This window comes from Cervus elaphus, chromosome 2 (genome assembly GCF_910594005.1).
Source record: "Cervus elaphus chromosome 2, mCerEla1.1, whole genome shotgun sequence".
Taxonomy (NCBI): Eukaryota; Metazoa; Chordata; class Mammalia; order Artiodactyla; family Cervidae; genus Cervus; species Cervus elaphus.
Window position 1 is genome coordinate 17,735,047 of NC_057816.1, and position 5,993 is coordinate 17,741,039.

Here is a 5,993-nt window from a genome sequence, read left to right on the forward strand (position 1 = left end):
AAAACTCATACAACTGTGCACACAAAGGATGAACCCTAAGTTAAAACTATGGACTTTGGTTAATGGTAATATGTCAATGCTGGCTCATCAGCCTCACCACACTGCAAGCTTATCACACGGAGGGAAGATGTCAATAACGGGTCTACGGTGCTGATTAGTTGGGGAGAGGACTTTCTGCTCAATTTTTCTGTGGACCTAAAACTACTCTGTGTACTCGGTCGTGTCCAACACTTTGCAGCCCTGTGGACTGTAGCCCGCCAGGCTCTCCTGCCCATGGGGTTTTCCAGGCCAGGCACTGAGTTAGAAGAGAAGCGGCCTGGCCCTCAGAGCTGGGTCATGCTGTGCCCTTACGAGACATAAAACACCAGCATGAGGGTCCTCCAATTAGCAATAATCGCGCCTCGGATTAACCTCATTGGCTACGATACTGCCACTGCGCAAAGCTGAGGGTCCTCCAACACTGTGAGTTTCCAGGCAAGGCCGGGCCACTTCCTAACCGTGTTTGAACACAGACAAAGTCATGGCTTCACAAACAGGGCCAAACACCCTTTTTTCTTGTTTGAGAGGATTGCCTGCTTCTTCTCTCCTCCTTCCATTCCCTCTTCCCCAGAGAGATGACCTACTGGGATACCAAGTCATAGACTTGCCTCCAGTTTCTGAGGGCACCCAGTCCCTTCTCCAAAGCACACATTAAAGCATACATTCTGCAACAGCTCTCTCTAACCGCCCCTCACTGACACACCCCAAAAGGTTGCCTCCTGGGGTTTGGCCTCTTTATCCGCACAAGTTATGAACCGAGTTCGTGTGTTTGGTGGCCTTTGGCTGAAGAGCTTTGACAGAAAGACAGCAAAAGTAACATTTAACCTCTTCTTATATCTAATTTGGTGGCTCAGATGGTAAAGAATCTGCCTGCAATGTGGAAGACCCAGGTTCGATCCCTGGGTTGGGAAGATCCCCTAGAAAAAGACACGGCTAGCCACACCAGTATTCTTGTGAAGAATTACATGGACAGAGGAGCCTGGTGGGCTATAGTCCATGGGGTCACAAAGAGTGTGACCTGACTAAACGACCAACACTTTCACATATAAATTTGCCCTTGGCGCCCTTTTCAGAACTTTTTTTATTCCACCCAGATTATAAACTTTTTCTTCTTTTCCTCTCTTCCTTCCTTCCTCATTTTCCCTAATCACAAAATATTGTCCCTAATACCTTACCTGAAACTCTCAGGGGCATATGCTTTGGAGTTCAGACATCTTTGGATATTAAAATGATATCTGTACTGGCTATTATGTGACACTTCCAGGAGTTCTGGACAGCATAATTTCTACAGTGAAATATAGGCTCAATAACACTAAACGAGATAAATACAGACTCTGTAAAGACTAATTATTATAGACTATATCCCAAAGAAAGGCAAGGTCAAAGAAAGTTCAAGCTACTGCACAATTGCCCTCACACGACAGTAAAGTAATGCTTAAAATTCTCCAAACTAGGCTTCAACAGTACGTGAACCATGAACTTCCAGATGTTCAAGTTGGATTTAGAACAGGCAGAGGAACCAGACATCAAATTGCCTGCATCCCCTGGATCATAGAAAAAGCAAGAGAATTCCAGAAAAATATCTACTTTTGCTTCAGTGACTATGCTAAAGCCTTTGACTGTGTGGATCACAACAAACTATGGAAAATTCTTCAAGAGATGGGAATACCAGACCACCTTACCTGCCTCCTGAGAAATTTGTATGCAGGTCAAGAAGCAACAGTTATGACTGGACATGGAACAACAGACTGGTTCCAAATTGGGAAAGGAGTACGTTAAAGCTGTATATTGTTACCCTGCTTATTTAACTTATGTGCAGAATACATCATGTGAACTGCCAGGCTGAATGAAGCACAAGCTGGAATCAAGATTGCTGGGAGAAATATCAATAACCTCAGATAGGCAGATGACACCACTCTTACAGCAAAAAGCAAAGAAGAACTAAAGAACCTCTTGATGAAATTGAAAGAGGAGAGTGAAAAAGCTGGCTTAAAACTCAACATTCAGAAAACTAAGATCATGGTGGTCCCATCACTTCATGGCAAATAGATGGGGAAACAGTGGAAACAGTGAGAGACTTTACTTTTGGGGCTCAAAATCACAGCAGATGGTGACTGCAGCCATGAAATTAAAAGATGCTTGTTCCTTGGAAGAAATGCTATGACCAATCTCGACAGCATATTAAAAAGCAGAGACATTACTTTGCCAAAAAATATCCATCTAGTCAAAGCTATGGTTTTTCTAATAGTCATGTATGGATGTGAGAGTTGGACCATAAAGAAAGCTGAGCGCGGAATTGATGCTTTTGAGCTGTGGTGTTGGAGAAGACTCTTGAGAGTCCCTTGGATGGTAAGGAGATCAAACCAGTCAATCCTTAAAGAAATCAAACCTGAATATTCATTGGAAGCACTGATGCTGAAGCTGAAGCTCCAATACTTTGGCCATCTGATGTGAAGAGCTGACTTACTGGAAAAAACCCTGGGAAAGATTGAAGGCAGGAGGAGAAGGGGAGAGGACAAGATAGTTGGATGGCATCACTGACTCAGTGGACACGAGTTTGAGCAAGCTCCAGGAGATGGTGAAGGACAGGGAAACCTGGAGTGCTACAGTCCATGGGGTCAAAAAGAGTCAGACATGACTGAGTGACTGAACAGCAGCAACAAATAGGCTATAGAAAGTCTTGTTGCCGTTTAGGCCAGGCTTTTGTTGCTAAGCGAGTTTGCACCAACTTTATGAGAAACTTTCATTTTAAAGCTTTTTTAAAAAAATTCTGAACTATAGGTAAGGCCTTATGGGCTTATACAGATACATAGAGACATATGTATCATATATATAGGATGAAAATGGAAAATATAAAAAATCGCCAAAAAATAGTCACAATCCAACCATTCAGAAGTAACAGCCATCAACATTTTACTGTATATATATATATATAGAAATAAGCACATATATTAAAAGCACACAGATTTACACATATGTTTGTTTACTTCCCCCTCCAGAGAAATAGGATTATCAGTCAGTCAGTTTAGTCACTCAGTCATATCTGACTCTTTGAGACCCCATGGACTGCAGCACACCAGGCCTCCCTGTCCATCACCAACTCCTGGAGTTTACCCAAACTCATGTCCATTGAGTCAGTGATGCCATCCAAGCATCTCATCCTCTGTCGTCCCCTTCTCCTCCCGCCCTCAATCTTTCCCAGCATCAGGGTCTTTTCAAATGAGTCAGCTCTTTGCATCAGGTGGCCAAAGTATTGGAGTTTCAGCTTCAATATCAGTCCTTCCAATGAACACCCAGGACTGATCTCCTCTAGGATGGACTGGCTGGATCTCCTTGCAGTCCAAGGGACTCTCAAGAGTCTTCTCCAACACCACAGTTCAAAAGCATCAATTCTTCAGTGTTCAGCTTTCTTTACAGTCCAACTCTCACATCCATACATGACCACTGGAAAAACCATAGCCTTGACTAGGCGGACTTTTGTTGGCAAAATAATGTCTCTGCTTTTTAATATGCTGTCTAGATTGGTTATAAATTTCCTTTCAAGGAGTAAGCATCTTTTAGTTTCATGCCTGCAGTCACCATCTGCAGTGATTTTGGAGCCCCAAAAAATAAAGTCAGCCACTGTTTCAACTGTTTCTCCATCTATTTGCCATGAAGTGATGGGACCAGATGCCATGATCTTAGTTTTCTGAATGTTGAGCTTTAAGCCAACTTTTTCACTCTCCTCTCTCACTTTCATCAAGAGGCTCTTTAGTTCTTCTTTGCTTTCTGCCATAAGGGTTGTGTCGTCTGCATATCTGAGGTTATTGATATTTCTTCTGGCAATCTTCATTCCAGCTTGTGCTTCAACCAGTCCAGCATTTCTCATAATGTACTCTTCAGTTCAGTTCAGTTCAGTGGCTCAGTTGTGTTTAACTCTTTGCGACCACGTGAATTGCAGCATGCCAGGCCTCCCTGTCCATCACCAACTCCCAGAGTTTACTCAAACTCATGTCCATCGAGTCGGTGATGCCATCCAGCCATCTCATCCTCTGTCGTCCCCTTCTCCTCCTGCCCCCAAGCCCTCCAACAACAGGGTCTTTGCCAATGAGTCAACTCTTCGCATGAGGTGGCCAAACTACTGGAGTTTCAGCTTCAGCATCAGTCCTTCCAATGAACACCCAGGACTGATCTCCTTTAGGATGGACTGGTTGGATCTCCTTGCAGTCCAAGGGACTCTCAAGAGTCTTCTCCAACATCATAGCTCAAAAGCATCAATTTTTCAGTGCTCAGCTTTCCTCACAGTCCAACTCTCACATCCATACATGACCATTGGAAAAACCATAGCCTTGACCAGATGGACCTTTGTTGGCAAAGTAATGTCTCTGCTTTTTAATATGCTATCTAAGTTGGTCATAACTTTCCTTCCAAGGAGTAAGCATCTTTTAATTTCATGGCTGCAATCACCATCTGCAGTGATTTTGGAGCCCCAAAAAATAAAGTCTGACACTGTTTCCATTGTTTCCCCATCTATTTCCCATGAAGTGATGGGACCAGATGCCATGATGTACTCTTCATATAAGTTAAATAAGCAGGGTGACAACATACAGCCTTGACATACTCCTTTTCCTTTTTGGAACCAGTCTGTTGTTTCATGTCCAATTCTAACTGTTGCTTCCTGACCTGCATACAGGTTTCTCAGGAGGCAGGTCAGGTGGTCTGGTATTCCCATCTCTTTCAGAATTTTCCACTGTTTATTGTGATCCGCATAGTCAAAGACTTTGGCATAGTCAATAAAGCAGGAATAGATGTTTTTCTGGCACTCTCTTGCTTTTTTGGTGATCCAGCAGATGTTGGCAATTTGATCTTTGGTTCCTCTGCCTTTTCTAAATCCAGCTTGAGCATCTGGAAGTTTATGGTTCACGTATTGCTGAAGCTGGCTTGGAGAATTTTGAGCATTATTTTGCTAGCGTGTGAGATGAGTGCAATTGTGCAATAGTCTGAGCATTCTTTGGCATTGCCTTTCTTTGGGATTGGAATGAAAACTGACCTTTTCTAGTCCTGTGGCCACTGCTGAGTTTTTATCCATACTGTTTTTCTCACTTAAAATATATAATGAACATTTCTCACTGACACCGAATATTCTGCAATAGTCTAATGTCTGTTTCAAGTTGAACTGTACTATTAAACCATAATTCATCAAAACACCTAGATTGACTATAATTCTTTGTATTATAAGTAACATTGTAATAAACATTCTTATCCATATATTTTTGGGTGTGCCTATGACTTCATTTCCAGGAAAAATTATTAGATGTGGAATTATTGGGTCAAACGAAGTACAAGATTTTTTTTTTAAACAGTATATTTGAAGTATTTTTTTTTTGGTCACATGGTTTACAAAAGAAATTACTAAATATTTTTCCTGCAGGCAAATGACTTTGCATAAACTTATCATTGATTTTACTCATTATCATTGTTTTAGAAGATTCACTTAAAATTAAAACTTGGATTCTGAATATATTCCTATTTGTTAAACATCATTAAAAAATCCCAGAAAACAGGTCCCACATTCTATAACATTAATTTAAGAAAAATATTTCAAGAATTTTATAATGTCCTCCTAATTTTACACATATTGAACCTAAGATGAATTTCCTGACTTAAAAATCATATGCATTATTTTTGTTTAAGCAGTTCCTTAGAAGACAAGGTGTTAGACATCCATAGTGTATTGCTTTCTTCCCCTGGTGAATCTAAGAACATCAAAAATTCTAACAGCTTTATTGAAGTATAATTTACATATGGGCTTCCCAGGTGGTACTAGTGGAAAAGAACCCATCTGCCAATGCTGGAGACTTAAGAGAGCTGGGTTCGATCCCTTGGTCGGGAAGACACCCTGGAGTAGGAAATGGCAACCCACTCCGGTATTCTTGTCTGGAGAAGCCCATGGACAGAAGAGCCTGGTGGACTAT

At 41.6% G+C, this 5,993-nt stretch overlaps 1 pseudogene; it reads right to left on the minus strand.

The window, feature by feature from the left end:
- Positions 1–269: 269 nt before the first annotated feature.
- Positions 270–445, minus strand: LOC122677533 (annotated as a pseudogene).
- Between the last annotated feature and the right edge of the window lie 5,548 nt (positions 446–5,993).